The sequence below is a fragment of the Portunus trituberculatus genome, chromosome 47 (genome assembly GCF_017591435.1).
Source record: "Portunus trituberculatus isolate SZX2019 chromosome 47, ASM1759143v1, whole genome shotgun sequence".
NCBI lineage: Eukaryota > Metazoa > Arthropoda > Malacostraca > Decapoda > Portunidae > Portunus > Portunus trituberculatus.
This window is the reverse complement of record NC_059301.1, coordinates 5,957,394-5,974,660: the sequence shown is the minus strand read 5'-3', so window position 1 is coordinate 5,974,660 and position 17,267 is coordinate 5,957,394. Positions and strand designations below refer to the sequence as shown.

Below are 17,267 nucleotides of genomic sequence, written 5' to 3'. Positions count from 1 at the left end.
GCGAAATTTAAACTATACAGGTAAATTTTTATACATTTCTATTACGTGTGCAATTAGTCCTCAGGTTGGTGTTGATGGTTGTGGATAAACTAGAGATGTAAGCTTGGCAGGATGGTGGCGGCAGTCTGTCTAGCAGTGTCCTGTGAATAGTGATAGTTCATCTTTTTTTTTTTTTTTTACGTAAGAGAAGAAGACTGTCCAAAGCCAACAAAAATATAAAGCAAAAAGTCCCACTCAGTCGCCAGTTTCCTTACGGAGCCGACAGAATTAGCCAAAGGACAAGGACAAATGTCTTGAAACCTCCCTCTTGAATAAAATTAAGTCATAGAAAGTTGGAAGTACAGACACAGGCAGGGAATTCCGGAGTTTACCAGAGAAAAAAATGAAAGATTGAGAGTACTGATTAACTCTTGCGTTAGAGAGTTGGACAGAATAGAGGTAAGAGGAAGAAAAAAGCCTTGTGCAGCTAGACCGCAAGAGGAAGGCAGGCATGCAAGCAGTTAGCAAGATGAAAAGAGAAGTTAGCATGAAAATGGCGGTAAAAGATAGCAAGAGATGTAACATTCTGGCGGTGAGAGTGAGGCTGAAGACAGTTGGTTAGAGGAGGGGAGTTAATGAGACGAAAAGCTTTTGATTCTACTCTACAACCTTCTGAAGGTTCACATAGGCGGATGAGGCCATTGTACAGAGCTACGAGTTTGGGAGATGAGGAAAACTGGCGGAGATGTCTCAGAACGCCTAACTTCATAGAAGCTGTTTTAGCAAGAGTGAAATGTGAAGTTTCCAGTTTAGATTCTAAGTAGAGGATATGCCGAAGAAATTCAGTGTAGAAGACGGGGACAGTTGAGTGCAATTAAAGAAGAGGGGATAGTTATCTAGAAGGTTGTCGAGTTGATAGATGGAGGAATTGAGTTTTTGAGGAATTGAACACTACTAAGCTCTCTCTGCCCCAATCAGAAATCTTACAAAAATCAGAAGTTAGGCGTTCTGTAGCATCCCTGCGTGACCTGTTGACTTCTTGGAGGGTTGGTCGTCTCTGCAAAAAAACGTGGAAGGGTGTAGGGTGGTATCATCAGTGGAAGAGTGGATGGGCAAGAAATACGGTTAAGAAGATCATTAATAAATAATAGGAAGAGACTGGGTGACAGGACAGAACTCTAAGGAACACCACCATTAATAGATTTAGGAGAACAGTGGCCGTCTACCACGGCTGCCAATAGAACGGTCAGAGAGAAAACTTGAGATGAAGTTGTAGAGAGAAGGATAGAAACCGTAGGAGGGTAATTTTGATATCAAAGGTTTGTGTCAGACTCTATCAAACGATTTTGATATGTCTAACACTACAGCAAAAAAATTACCAAAATTTCTAAAAGAGGATGACCAAGACTAAGTAAAGAAAGCCAGAAGATCACCAGTAGAGCGACCTTGACGGAAGCCATACTGGCGATCAGATAGAAGATTGTGAAGTGACAGATGTTTAAGAATCTTCCTATTGAGGATAGATTAAAAACTTTAGACAAGCAAGAGATTAAAGCTATAGGACGGTAGTTTGAAGGATTAGAACGGTCACCCTTTTTAGGAACAGGCTGAATGTAGGCAAACTTCCAGCAAGAAGGAAAGGTAGAAGTCGATAGACAGAGTTGGAAGAGTTTGGCCAGGCAAGGTGCAAGCACGGAAGCACAGTTTTTGAGAACAATAGGAAGGACCCCATCAGGTCCATAAGCCTTTCGAGGGTTTAGGCCAGCGAGGGCAAGGAAAACATCATTATGAAGAATTTTAATTTATGGCATGAAATAGTCAGAGGGAGGAGGAGAAGGAGGGACAAGACCAGAATCATCCAGGGTAGAGTTATTGCAAAGGTTTGAGAGAAGAGTTCAGCTTTAGAGATAGATGGCAGTGGTGCCATCATAATGAAATAAAGGAGGGAAAGATGAAGGAGTAAAGTTATTGGAGATGTTTTTGGAGATGTTTTTGGTCTCGAGGGGAGTTGGAGTTTGAAGGTTTTTGATATTTTCACTTTATGAAAAAGTGTATGGCAAACTGAAGAACAGACTTAGCATGATTCCAGCCAGAAATATAAAGTGCATGACATTCAGGTGATGGAAGGCTCAGGTACATTTTGCGGGCAACCTCTCTGTCATGTATAGCACGAGAACAGGCACTGTTAAACCAGGGTTTAGAAGGTTTAGGTTGAGAAAAAGATTGAAGAATGTACGCTTACATGCCAGACACTATCATCTCTGTTCTGCTTTTAGCATACAGAAATGGATCTTTGACACGAAAACAGTAATCATTCAAAGGAAAATCAGCATAATACTTCCTCAGGTCATCCCAACTGGCAGAGGCAAAACGCCAGATGCACCTCCGCCTTGGGTTATCCTGAGGAGAGATTCAAGACACAGGACAAGATATAGATATGAGGTTGTGATAGGAGGAGCCCAACAGAGAAGATAAGCTAGCAGCGTAAGTAGGATTACAAGTTAGGAAAAAATCAAGAACATTGGGTGGACCTCCCAAGACCTTCAGGAATACGAGTAGGATGTTGCACCAGTTGCTCTAGGTCATGGAGGATAGCAAAGTTGAAGGCTAGTTCAACAGGATGGTCAGTGAAGGGAGACGAAAGCCAAAGCTGATTGTGAACATTGAAATCTCCAAGAATGGAGATCTCTGCAAAAGGGTAGAGGGACGGAATGTACTCCACTTTGGAAATTATATAGTCAAAGAATTTACTATAGTCGGAGGATTTATGGGGAGAGATAGACAACACAGATGAATTTAGTTAAAGAGTGAGTTTTGAATTGAAGCTGGAGGGTGAAAAACTCAGAAGATTCAAGAGTGTGGGCTCGAGAGCAAGTCAAGTCTTTTTTTTTTTTTTTACGCTATGGCCTATGCACCTGTAGGTCGTAAACTCCTTGCCAATCTTGGCCCATATATCTTCCAGTAGCAATACCTGGCAGATCCACCCCAAGTGAAGGCTTCAGGTTCCCTTTGATTGGTTAAACTCCCTAAAAACTTAGCCTTAAAGCTCCACCCACTTGACCCTCTCCTCCTGGTCCATGCCCTGTCCCTCCCCGTGATCTCAGAACTTCACCACTTTATCTCCCTCTCCACCACCTTATTGTTTGTTTGTGTATTTCACTGTTTGATCTGCTGCAGTCTCTGACGAGACAGCCAGACGTTACCCTACGGAACGAGCTCAGAGCTCATTATTTCCGATCTTGGGATAGGCCTGAGACCAGGCACACACCACACACCGGGACAACAAGGTCACAACTCCTCGATTTACATCCCGTACCTACTCACTGCTAGGTGAACAGGGGCTACACGTGAAAGGAGACACACCCAAATATCTCCACCCGGCCGGGGAATCGAATCCCGGTCCTCTGGCTTGTGAAGCCAGCGCCCTAACAACTGAGCTACCGGGCCGTGTGTGTGTGTGTGTGTGTGTGTGTGTGTGTGTGTGTGTGTGTGTGTGTGTGTGTTATTCACCACGGTCGTATGCTGATCAGCCAGTCTTTCCCCTATGGAAAGAGCTCAGAGCTCGTAGCGACCGATCACCGGGTAGGACTGAGACTACAACACACTCCACACACCGGGAAAGCGAGGCCACAACCCCTCGAGTTACATCCCGTACCTATTTACTGCTAGGTGAACAGGGCTACACATTAAGAGGCTTGTCCATTTGCCTCGCCGCTTTCCGGGACTCGAACCCGGACCCTCTCGATTCTGAGTCGAGAGTGCTAACCACTACACTACGCGGTGTGTGTGTGTGTGTGTGTGTGTGTGTGTGTGTGTGTGTGTGTGTGTTTCACTGTTTCATTGTTTGATCTGCTGCAGTCTCTGACGAGACAGCCAGACGTTACCCTACGGAACGAGCTCAGAGCTCATTATTTCCGATTTTCGGATAGGCCTGAGACCAGGTGTGTGTGTGTGTGTGTGTGTGTGTGTGTGTGTGTGTGTGTGTGTGTGTGTGTGTGTAATTCACCTCGGTCGTCTACTGGCCACCCAGCCAGTCTTCCCCATTACGGAGCGAGCTCAGAGCTCATAGACCGATCTTCGGGTAGGACTGAGACCACAACACACTCCACACACCAGGAAAGCGAGGCCACAACCCCTCGAGTTACATCCCGTACCTATTTACTGCTAGGTGAACAGGGGCCACACAGTAAGAGGCTTGCCCATTTGCCTGTGTGTGTGTGTGTGTGTGTGTGTGTGTGTGTGTGTGTGTGTGTGTGTGTGTGTGTGTGTGTGTGTGTGTTTTCTTTATTTTCATTTCTTCTTTGTATTCCTTTTCTCCATTCACATAACAAATGTAGCATAGCAATCTCTCTGATCCTCCACCTCCTCTTCCTCCTCCCCCTCCACGCTCATTTTCATATATATATATATATATATATATATATATATATATATATATATATATATATATATATATATATATATATATATATATATATATATATATATATATATATATATATATATATATATATATATATATATATATATATATATTATATACTTGCATTTTCATGTCAGGAGTGAAGTATCTTGTGTACATCTACGTACGTATGTGTATGTTTGACGAATAAGTTACATAACATATTTACTTGTGTATTCGTGTACGAAGTTAAAGTAGTTATTATGTATGGTTACCAAGAGAAAGAGATTCTTGAGTGAAGTACTTGAGAGGATATAATCAAGATTGTCATTATATTTGGTGGTGTGTTACGTTGTCATTTTCGTGAACGAAGTAAGGTACTTATATGTGTAAGGTGATACATTTAGTGGTGTGTTACGTTCATTACTTGTATTCATGCACCCAATAAAGGTAATTCTTATAATGGGTAACTGGTTGAAAGGGGGAAAGTTGTAATTACTGCATATGAGATTTACTGATGAATAAAGCAGTGTTCTGATATTGTAATAACGTCATGAAGTAGTGGACGACGTTGAAGTAGAATTTGTTCTGATGTGAGAATATGTAGATGAAGAGAGAAAGTTTGAATATTGCACACGAGACAATTATGTTCAGTGATTAGTTACGTTGTTGCATTCGTATACGAGGTTGAAGTAATTCTTATGTATGGCTGTACGAGGAATTGTAATGTTTTGCAGTGGAGAGAGCGATAGAAGGGATTGCGAGTGTCATTTGTCGGCGCCGTATCGAACATCTTATGTTAAGATATTATTTTTGTTAATTAAAGGTAGAAAAAACGTTTGACTGTTTATAACCAGTAGCTAGAGAATTTGTGCAACGTCGCGCAACAGCTCGGATTACGACATAGTGGCAGCGGTGGGATGTAAACGATGCACAAATTGTTGCATTGCAAAATATTTATTGCCAAATATTGCAAATTGTAATCTTAGAATTGGCGCAATGGACAGTCATATTGTTGGAAAACGAAAGTAAATTGGTTAAAGGTGCATTAAGTAGCTGTTGTCAACATTATAAGTGGCATGGTTATATAATATGAATGAATATCATTATCTGTATTTCGTCTCAAGCTGAGTTTGGCCATGATGATCATATGGTTTGTGTAAAATCCGTAGATTTTATTTAGAAATATATGTTTCTATATTTATTAAAGATTATGTTGCGTGTACCAGGTTATTTTGTCTATATGATGTTTTGATAATATATTTTGATAAGCTGATATCCGAGTAATATGTCGAACGGTTACCACTCTCTTGTTTCACCTGAGCCTTTACAAAACAAGAAGGAAACGGAGGAACATATACATTAGAGGGAAAAAGATACAAAATATAAGATATGAATAGTTTTGAGTAAATTATTTAAGGTTCGTATACAATGTAATATGTATATCATAGATTAGTCAATGGGGTAACAATAATTGAGTGTCAAAGGCATAAATATTACAGATATGCGGTAAAATTTATAAAGGTAGACGAAATTATTTGTCGTTATGTGAAGGAAAACTTCTCATCATAAATAAGAGAATTTATATAAATCAATAGAATATTGTTTTTACCAGACGAGTGTTCGAATGTCAGAGCAGAATAGCGAGGGGTGCAAGCATATATTGTGGTTTATAGCAGGAAAATAGGAAGTAATGAGTAAAATGATTTTAGTTGTCCCCATAGCGATAGAGATGGATGGAAAAATGTGTCATGTATAAATTGTATCACATTTGGGAGGTCGTCGGATTATAGATGGTAGAATATTGAAGGCTACGATGGAAAATATGGAGTAAAGTGAGTTGTTAGTCAAGTGAGATAAGGGAAAATAAGTAAGTGATATTATGTGTAGTTGATGCGATGCATTCTTTTTTTGTGAGAAGAGAATACGAGGAAGAACATGTAGAATGAGGTTATAGTAGAAATACAGTAGAAATATGATTGATATATACACCACTACGTTTCCATGCTTGAGGCAAATCTTAATATTGGAAATAAAGATATAGAGAAGAAATATGATTGATATATACATCACTAAGGTTGATATTAGAGGCAAGTCTTAATATTGTAAGTATGTTTATATATATATATATATATATATATATATATATATATATATATATATATATATATATATATATATATATATATATATATATATATATATATATATATATATATATATATATATATATATATATATATATATATATATATATATATATGTGTGTGTGTGTGTGTGTGTGTGTGTGTGTGTGTGTGTGTGTGTGTGTGTGTGTGTGTGTGTGTGTGTGTGTGTTTAAAGAAATTAATAGAGGAAATAACTGAAAGGTGTTGTTAGTGAAGAGAATCAAGAGCAGAGAACAAACATTTTGTTAGTTACATATTGATCTTACGTACATTGTGAGTCTCTTGGAATAATGTAAGATATGTGAGAATAATTAAGGAGGAAAAAGAAACGGTGAATTACAAGCCAAATTTATGAAAATATAATGACGAGATATAAGGAGGTATTACTGTTTAAAATGTATTATGTTGAGTTGGAGATACTATCACGAGCTGAGTAGTAGTTGAGGTGATTAGGTAACACTGTTATAGCAGTGCTAGTTCATGCAATATATACTTAGAAGTTTCACCATATAGTATGCTTTTAATAGTGCTGTATTTTGACTGCATTGCATACTTGAGTTCCAACTTACTTCTTTTGAGAAGTTCTGACGACACCTGAACGATGTCTTACAGATGCTCTCCCTTGATTGTTTCTGTATCTTGTAAGATGATTATATCCTCTGAATAATATTGATATTATTTGGGATAATGAGCTAATTTTTTTCTAATATATATGATATCCATTCCTCCTAGTTATGGACATATATACATACTTCATAAAATGTTGACATATCTTCTCTGAATGACATTGGTATTAATTGAGATTATCTGTTGATTCTATATGATTAATGCTGTATTTGTACTAGCTAATGATATATATTCCTCCTAGTTACTATTGACTGCATTGCCATATATTTTCACTACTTTGCTTAGTGTGATGATTATAAGATGAAGAGAGAAAGTTTGAATATTGCACACGAGACAATTATGTTCAGTGATTAGTTACGTTGTTGCATTCGTCTACGAGGTTAAAATAATTCTTATGTATGGTTGTACGAGGAATTGTAATGCTTTGCAGTGGAGAGAGCGACGGAAGGGATTGTGAGTGTCATTTGTCGGCGCCGTATCGAACATCTTATGTTAAGTTATTATTTTTGCTAATCAAAGGTAGAAAAAAACCTTTGACTGTTTATAACCAGTAGCTAGAGAATTTGTGCAACGTCGTGCAACAGCTCGGATCATGACAATACTAAACATTCCTGGTTCAAAGCCATTTTGACTGATATAACCCGGTACACTGGCCATGATGGGTACAAAGTTCATATAAAGAAACATATTTGCTCGTGTCCCTCAAGAAAGCGTCCTTACCTTCAGAGTATTCTCCTGAGCAAATGTTATTATTTTTGCTGGTGATGTGATTCTATATTGCACAAGCCTCAGTGCAGCCATATTCATCTTTTTATCTCATCAACCAGTAAATAAAATCCATGTATCTTAAATCCAAGGCTATAATAAAAACGCTGAAAATGTTTCTCGAGATTCCTTCTACTTGGTTTCCATTGACACTTGAATCAAGGCTTTCACTTGTTATATCTGTAATGTCACTGTGATAACAGCTAGCTTAGGTTCATTTCATCATAATACTCTTTGAATACTAACTTATCATGTCTTCTCTTTCTTGTCTTGTACATTCGAATCTCATTTCATCTTCTCTGGTACACAGTGAATTTTCAAATTATCTTCCATTCTTATTTGTTTCTGTCTAGCAGCTTCATCTATCAAAATGTCTTTTGTTACCATCACCACCATTCGCCAGTTTAGAAATGTTGAGCTTTCTGTAGCACTTCACGATATGACTGTGCCATAAGTTGTCCTTAAATTACTTTCTCCATCAAATCATCTTACTCTGAATAACAGTGATATCCCTTGACACATGGTCCAGTTTCTCTTCAGTGCCTCTTCAACATTGAAGAGCCTGTCTTTCTTGCTATCTTATTTCTGCAGCTTACTCTCATCGTTGCAGCTTATAATTTCCTGTCGTCTTGCTTTTCTCTTATCTCTATAGGCAGCAGGTAGTGTACCTTAGCTGAGTACCACCAAAGAACATAAATAAGATTAAGAATCCCTGGTAACCACTAAGGCCTCTTTCACACAGCGCGGGCGATGCTAACGTTCACGCTTTTAAGTGCGGACACGCTCAAAGCCTTAAACTAATTAGTGATGTTTGCAATGTAATCTTTTACACGGAGCGGGCGTTGCCCGTCGTTGGCCATCACCTATGCAAGAGAAGCCAGCTCTGTGGGACAAATCACTTAAGGATTATAAATCCCGAACAAGCTCCATAAGATGCTGGAGAGAGGTAGGTAACAAGCTTAACCTAGACTTCGAATTTATCAGAGGCAGGTAAAAATAAGTAGGTTAAGTGCACAAACAGTTTTCTTTTGTCCCTTTACTTCACGATGAACAAATAATTTTAACAGGGAAACTGTTGAGTGGTGCGGGTGGCGGGTGGTTTACACTCGTGCTTTGTGAATAAATACCCGGAAGCGAGTGTGTCCGCGAGCTTCACCTGCACCGTGTGAAAGAGGGATAACCACTGACTCAAGCGATGACATATGAAGGCAGACGCCAGACTGTCACTCTTAAGACGTCTATTCTTCAATTGTTAATATTTCAGAACCTCTCATCTTTTTATCTATTGTATTATTACCTATTTGTCTATGGTTTGTGAAAGCTTACTGCGATTTTATGATGGAATATATATATATTTTTTTAATTAATTTTTTTTTATTTATACCATGTGGGCTTTCACGGGAATTTATGGGCTAAAGGGGGTACTTTTTTGGGGTACCTCCTATCTCAAAAGCCCACCCGCTAGGAAACCATTGCCCCGAGTAAGGAAGCCCAACCTACACTCGGACCGTGTACAGGATTCGAACCCGTGCGCTTGGAGACCTCGCGGACCCCAAAGCACGCATGGTTCCACTGTACCACGGCGGCTTTGACAAGTCTAGCCAGTTGTCTTTCTTGAGGAGTACGAAAAGTCAATTAACTACTGAACGGAATTTATCTACAGACAATGTGATCGTTTTGCAATCAATTTCTAAGCTTCAAAGACTCCAAGACGTTATTTTTGTACTAGCATACTCGACTGCACAAGCCTGACCCGGAGTACCAAACCATGTTGTAAGAGAGTCAACATAACGAAAAGCACAGTGAGGAATCATGAGTCTCTGATGCTCCAAATGAGCATAAAAAATTACTGCGAAATTCAGCATAATCATTCTGGAATGAGGAAGGTTTGAAAGAACTTACTGACATCATTATACCAAAAAGCAAGAGACTCAGATCTCAAACATTTGGCTACACACACACACACACACACACACACACACACACACACACACACACACACACACACACACACACACCAGTCAGACCACATGCCATGTAATGATAAGGATAATTATAAAAAAAGTAGTTACAAAACTAGTGTTTATTTCAGGCCAAGACTTCTACAGAGGCTTATGCTAAGATTATTGCTCGATGTAGTGCCCCAGACAGCGATAGTCTAGCAGTACTCGCTACACACAACATCCCTAGCACAGAGTCCAGGCGGTAATTCCTAAGTGCGGCATTCCTAGCACACGAGACTTAATTTTATGTTACAAACGGCGATCCTAATAATCTTAGCATAGCGTCCCTGACACAGCTGTCTAGCTTGTTTACTACGCACCACCATCGTGGAGCAACAGTCACAGCATGCCAGTGAGAGCCTACTGGAAGCTGCACTGGCGCGACCCACCACCCCCGTCAGGACTCCCCTTGTGCTGCCTGACCCTTGCTCTGCCATCGTTGCCCCAGGCGTGACATCGACAAGTCAACGTCATCGAGATACCAGCCCGCTCCTTGGTGCTGGCGATGACGGGGTGATGCATGCCTCCACGCCAGCGTATTCAACACCTGACAGCTGATCCACAACCCTGGTGTAGCCGGCGCCGCTGAATACCAGCAGAAGTCAATGTACTGGGGCTCTCCACCCCCGCCCCTGTCAATACTTGTCCCCTTTAGAGGCAGTGCCGCTGGAGGACCTCCGTCAGACACAACCAAAATGGTGCTCCTGTGGGCTTCCGTACAGCGGAGTAAATATACAGAACAGTCATACACTTTGAGCCTAATCAATTACATGTCAGTGCATGAAGGCGGGTTCGCCACAGGCATGGGCGTGATATGGGCGTGAGGGTGATAATGGGTGTGTGGGTGTGGGTGGAGTGGGCTGCTAGCAGGGACTAGGAACCAATTTTGGTGGGTGGAGTTGAGCACTCAGTAAAGGCGACAGTCATCCACACTGGATCGGCTGCCAATCACCCTGTGCCTGACACGCGCACTGCACTCCCTGCCTCACACCACCACCAGGATATGTTGATAACTGGGCCAGAACGGCGAGCGTGGCGAGGCCGACTAGACACCTCAGCCTAGAGGGCCGCAACCTCGCCGCCGCGCCTCACCTCAGCGGGACGGGGACTGGCAGCCGACCCGACCCCCTCACCCGCCTCCCTCACACCTTGAGCTCGTCAGTCCCCGAACACTCACGAGACCCCTTATTGTACCAAAAATTTGAAAATAAACTCACTATGGCTAAAATCTATATTTTCTTGGCTTTCCTCCCGACAAAAAACATGCTTTGATATGCCTAACTATTGAATATTGATAGAGTAGATATTTTAAGTGAACGATGTAAACAAACTATTGGGCATTTTACAGTCATATAAGCTTGAGTAAAGTTCTAAGTGTGGGTGTCTTCACTATTTTTCTGCTGACACAAACACTAGGTTTGGGAACACGCTAGAACATTGTCCAACACCACCAACTCGGGTGTGCCTCCAGCCAACTCAAGAACTGGATAAAGCAGGTTATCAGACATATTTACGGTCCCTCCCTAAACAGATCAGTCGCAAGGGGTAACAGGGGAATCCGGTAACAACAAGTGGAGCGGCGGTGGAGTGGCGGCGACACTGCAGCAAGGCTGGCACTGCTTGCAGAAAGTGGTAATTTAGCTGCCATATCAAATTTCGTATTGTACCTTTTGGAAAGAAAAATAGATCCCCGCCGTAGGAATAGTGAGTTTGACTGTGAGCAAGATGTTTCTTTAAGGTGACAATGCCGATGGTGTTTTTTTTTTTTTTTCAATAGAAGTTTGCGTCCCTTATGAGCAGCGTGGCCGCCACCCCACGCCGAGAGTCCAACAAGATCTTTCTTCAACAACGTCAACAAAGATCTTTTTACAGGTTAGTTACATAATTTCATCAACAAATTTACCCGAGAGTGAGGCACCATTGATTCATTATGGAGGTGAACAAATGAGAATCGAACCACATTTTCCTTCCTTTCACCACAAGAGCTCCCACTTTAGATGTACAACCACTCCGAGTGTCGGTGATGCGAAGCTGATTCTTCATAGCTGAGTCACGTGTATTCTACTGTGTGTGTGTGTGTGTGTGTGTGTGTGTGTGTGTGTGTGTGTGTGTGTGTGTGTGTGCTTTCTTTTGACTTAAGCTAATACCAGAGTTTAATGTACCAAAGAGAGAGAGAGAGAGAGAGAGAGAGAGAGAGAGAGAGAGAGAGAGAGAGAGAGAGAGAGAGAGAGAGAGAGAGTAGTAGTAGTAGTAGTAGTAGTAGTAGTAGTAGTAGTAGTAGTAGTAGTAGCAGCAGCAGCGGAAGTGCAAGATTGCATATATATTCTTCTCGTTGCATGTGTCAGTAACTAATGTACTTACGTAACACAGGTATGAATTATCGCTTGCATAATAACTACGAATGAGTTTTTTTTTTTTTTTCAGTGGGCATCATTTCTAGCACATATAGCGCTTCTGTCGAGCTCCACAATTCCTTCCTTATTATACACAAGTCGTCCTAAAGTAGTTATTGTATTCCTCACACCCATGGAGCACACCACTTCCTGCACACTAATTTTCCTCTTTAGAATTTTCAAATACAATCATAAAAAACTAGCTTCTCATATTTTCCCTTACAGTACAACACATAGTCTACAAGTCATCCTAGTTCTTCCCCGTCATCTACGCATCTGCTCACCTACTTACTTATTTACCCACCACATCACTTGTCCCTAGTATTAACTGAAAAAAAGGTCACATTCTCATGATCTATAACATGAAAAAAAAACAAGAAAAAATACATTCGATGCCAAACAGTGACAAACTTACGGTATCTATCATCTTTTACATCTGGACCAGCCATTGTCGTGAGCTTTCCCCACGCAACCTCGTTCCGTCCTACAGAAAGCACCTATAATGGCATCCAGCTAAGCTACACGGTACACGGAACCTAAGCTTCATGAGATGCTTTCGTCACTTATAAAAATCACCTGTGACAAAGCAACCACGTTCTAAGTTTTCTATGACGCTGAATAAAAAGGTGCACGATCAGCTTCATGTAAACAACAAGAGGAGGGATAATGCTGGAGTGAATGGAAAGCTGATGGCAAAGGGGCAAAATGGAAATTAGGTTTTTTCGCTTCATTTATTTACTTTTTCAACATTTCCTTTCCACACGAGCCATGCGAGGGTCGTGGCCCATGCCAGGCGCCAGGCTGCGGCCGCGTCTACTCTGGCCGCTACCAAACCGCTGTGCAGCACGGGACGTCAATTGAGCCACGGCGGCAAGATGATTCGTTACCAGGAGCGCTTGGTTCATTTTGGGATTCAAACGTTGTGTCGTGCAGTGAGTCTTTTTGCTCCCAAATAAAAAGGAATGTATGCACCATTGGAATATGTTAACCAAATTCTTGGAAGGATATATTGAGAAAATGTTAAGTAGACATTTTCTACTTGAGAGTTGAATTGGGCTTAAATGCTTGACTACAAGGGATAAATTCGTGAAAAGTTCAGAGAGGATTAGTAATTCTCCTTAAACGTCCAACTAGAGAGTAGAGTTCACGAGAGTTTCAAGAGCAAAACGTGATAATGTTCAACAAGACCTCCCTCCGAGGCTGCGGGAGCTCCGCCTCGCCGGGGCTTGGCTTGCCCGTGGACACGGCCTGCCACAGGAGGCCCCGCCGTTTCCCACCAGCCACCGCAGCTGGTGCCGCGCCTCCCGCTCCTCCAGTCCTCCAGGCAGACTCATAACAACGGTAAACAGTAAATCGACGAGTTCTTGGAAAAAGTACTTGCATGTTCTATTAACATCAGTATTATCATTATTTATTTATTTATTTATTTATTTATGTTTTACTTCATTCATTTGTTTACTTATTTTTCGTTAACTGTATTGAAAGACATGATACAAGACCTCGAGCCTCGGAACCTGCGAGTCTCTGGACGCGACCCACCGCATGGGTGTCGCGGCGGCTCGCTGGCTTCTTATTATCATCATCTGCCATTGCTCCTCAACTGTCTTCCTTCCTCCTCCCCTCCCCTCCCCTGTCCACCTAGTACCGACCGAGAAGCCTTTATTTGGTGGTAGTACCTGATTCTTAACACGTAAACACACACACACACACACACACACACACACACACACACACACACACACACACACACACACACACACATAACAAACAAAATTGATTCAACAAATAGTACATTTTTCTCCACAGCACTCCCTGACACTCTCTGACACCACGACCACCACCTAGCCAGAGCCTCAAGTCGCCTCCTGAGACTGGCATTGTCGAGGAGCAGAAACTTCGACAGTTGAGACGGGACTGCATGAAACTGAAGTCGACCATCAATTTCGTCCGTCTATTTGAGGTCACTGGACATGCTGCTGGTGGTCGTGGAGGCGAGTTGGGTCGTTCTGAAGGGTCGTTGTGGCTGGATGATCACTCGTTGCAGTAGTCGTAGGGAGAGTGAAGTCGTACGAAATTAGTCACTTTAAAGGTCCTGAAAATGGGTAGGTCGTTGTTTGAATCGTCGTGAGGAGTGAGAGGTCGCTCGTAAGATTTGTGAATGTGTGTGACGGTACGTATGGTCGTTAATGGGTGCAATAAGTGAGTGGGGTGGTCAGTGAAGTATAATGCGATGGTTATGGTCATTTTTTTCGTAACAATATGAAGTGAGTGAGGTCGTCAATGGCATATCATGAGGTAAATGAGATCGCTCCTTTGGTATAATGAGATGAGTGATGTGGTTAGCGAGGGCAATGAGGTGATTGTGGTCGTTTCTCGGGTACAATGAAATGAGTGGGGTCGTTAGGGGTATGTTGATGATGACGATGAGGTGAATAATTCGCTGGTGAAGGTCATAAGGTCATAGGGAGGGGGTGACAAGGGTCGTACTGTTAACAAAGGGTCGTGACAAGGAAAGGCCGGCATCGGAAGGTGGCTGAGGAGGAAGGAGAGAAGGCAGGGTTCGTCTTCGCTACCCACTCCATTTCTGCGGAAGAAGAAGGGAGCATTAATAACACTTGAGTCTGACAGAGGTTTGGTATGAGGAGCAAAGAACACCAGTGAGGAAACACACCACATATATGAACTAAACACTTGCCAGTCAATACACTAAAGATGAAAAGGTAAAAGAAATCTATCTGAGGACCTCAACATAAAACATGAAAATAATATAAATAGTAAAATATGCAAAAACTGCCATTGAAAGAAAATATCAATGCCCTAGACACACTTTTCACTCCGACTATATTGCCCCAGATTCTTAATTAACCCTGTTTTTTTTCTTTTCTTACCTTCCTCTCTTTAGTAATTAATCTGACTTTGCTTCAATGCTTAACTTGATTTTGCTTCCATGATCAACCTTACTTCTAATGCTGCTTTACAATAACCGCTTTTCGTGTCTCAGCATGGCTAGACAACTGATTAAGTAACACCACAGAAACTCTCAGAAGTCTAGTGGTGATACCAACATAGGGGTATCGGAGCAAAATTTTATCATTATTTCGCTGTGCCGTTTATAAAAGGATTGTAGCTGTGAAGGGAAACTGACGTGGAACAAACTTATTTTCCTACGCCCTTATAGTTTAATTCTGAATAGTTTCTCTTTATTTATGTTATTTTGAGAGGATTTAAAAGATAGAAAACAAAATTGGATAGGAATAAACTCTTGTTCCTGAAGGAAATGTAAACAGTAACTAGTCTATAATAAACTTTTCTCTTTTTGCCAATGTAGTTTATTATCAACCAGTTTCTCTATACATTTTTTTTAGAGAGATGACTGAGCTGCAAAGAAAAATTAGTCAAGAATAAACTTTTCTTTCTCTGTCATTGTTTTCACTACCACTGACTTCAAAATGTCCTAAATATGCTTCATTATAATCACTTTCCAGGTTAAATGACCAGCTTATCCCAAATATTTCGAACACCACAAGCATAAGAGGAGAGAGAGAGAGAGAGAGAGAGAGAGAGAGAGAGAGAGAGAGAGAGAGAGAGAGAGAGAGAGAGAGAGAGAGAGAGTGACTCACTTATCGACCTTGTCCTATATAGCAGGTAAAAAAAAAAAATATATAAACTATGTTCCTCCACTTCATGTTATCTGAATATACGAAAGGATTATTGTATCGCCTGCATCTGACTAACACACACACACACACACACACACACACACACACACACACACACACATTGACTACTTCGATTGGGACACAGCGCAGACAGGGAGCGTGGCGTGAAAAGTGTTGAAATAATCATCTGAGTGGGAGTAAAGTGAACAGCCGTGATCGTTATCGATGTGCCTGTCTGCCACTAGAGCGAGCCGGTTGTGTATTTACCTGCCCGGAGATTACCAAATAGATAGATAGAAGAGTAGATATATAGATTGACTGATAGGTAGATAGATAGATACATAGATACATAGATAGATACACAGATAGGTACATAGATAGATAGGTAGACAGACAGATAAGTTTAAAAATAAAGAAATCGAGACTTACACTGATAGATAGATAGGTAATTCAAAAGGAACACATTTCACTAACTAGAAAGATAAATGTGTAAGTCAATAAATAGATAAACGAACAAATTTATAAAGAAATAAATAACCATATCATGAGCAGATAAATAAATGGATAGATGAATGATAAGATAGACAGAAAAAAAGATAAGCAGATAGAATAACAAACAAAAATACAGAGATAGTTAGACAGAAAGATAGATAGATAGATAGTTAGACAGACACAAAGAGAGAGAGAGAGACATAATTAGATAGATAGATAGATAGATGAATAGATTAATTGACTGATTGGTCGATAGATAAAATGATAGCTAGGTAGTTAAATAGATAGATAAATAGACAGATAGATAGAAAGATAGATAGATAAAATAAACAGACTGGTGGATAGATTGTTATATAGAGAGATGAATAGAGAGACAAGAGAGAGAGAGAGAGAGAGAGAGAGAGAGAGAGAGAGAGAGAGAGAGAGAGAGAGAGAGAGAGAGAGAGATGGGGGCGAGGAGCAATAAGCGGAAAGACTTGGCTGGAATAATTAGCATACTAGACACCTAACAAAAAAAAAACACACAAAAAAAAGGAAAGAGTGGGAGGGAGAGATGTGATAGGAGGTGGGGCGTTGAGATTGGATCAAAATGTGAACTCAAGTGGAACATTAAAATACGACTGAAGCAGGTCTCTCTCTCTCTCTCTCTCTCTCTCTCTCTCTCTCTCTCTCTCTCTCTCTCTCTCTCTCGGTTTTATTCATCTTTTCGGAACGTTTGCATTTCATGTTAGGCAACTCGCTCTTGTCATTAATAGAGACGGACTGTTGATTATGTATAT

At 40.9% G+C, this 17,267-nt stretch overlaps 1 protein-coding gene and 1 non-coding gene across 2 annotated transcripts in view; both read right to left on the bottom strand.

Annotated features, from left to right (window-relative positions):
* Positions 1–3,687: 3,687 nt before the first annotated feature.
* Positions 3,688–3,762, bottom strand: Trnal-cag. The gene has a single exon. It is a non-coding gene; the product is annotated as a tRNA-Leu (tRNA).
* A 6,244-nt stretch (positions 3,763–10,006) lies between these two features.
* Positions 10,007–17,267, bottom strand: part of LOC123520801 (beta-1,4-glucuronyltransferase 1-like) — a 65,558-nt gene continuing 58,297 nt past the window's right edge. The window contains 1 exon segment of the mRNA XM_045283411.1: positions 10,007–14,921. The gene's annotated coding sequence lies outside the window, so the exon portion shown is untranslated.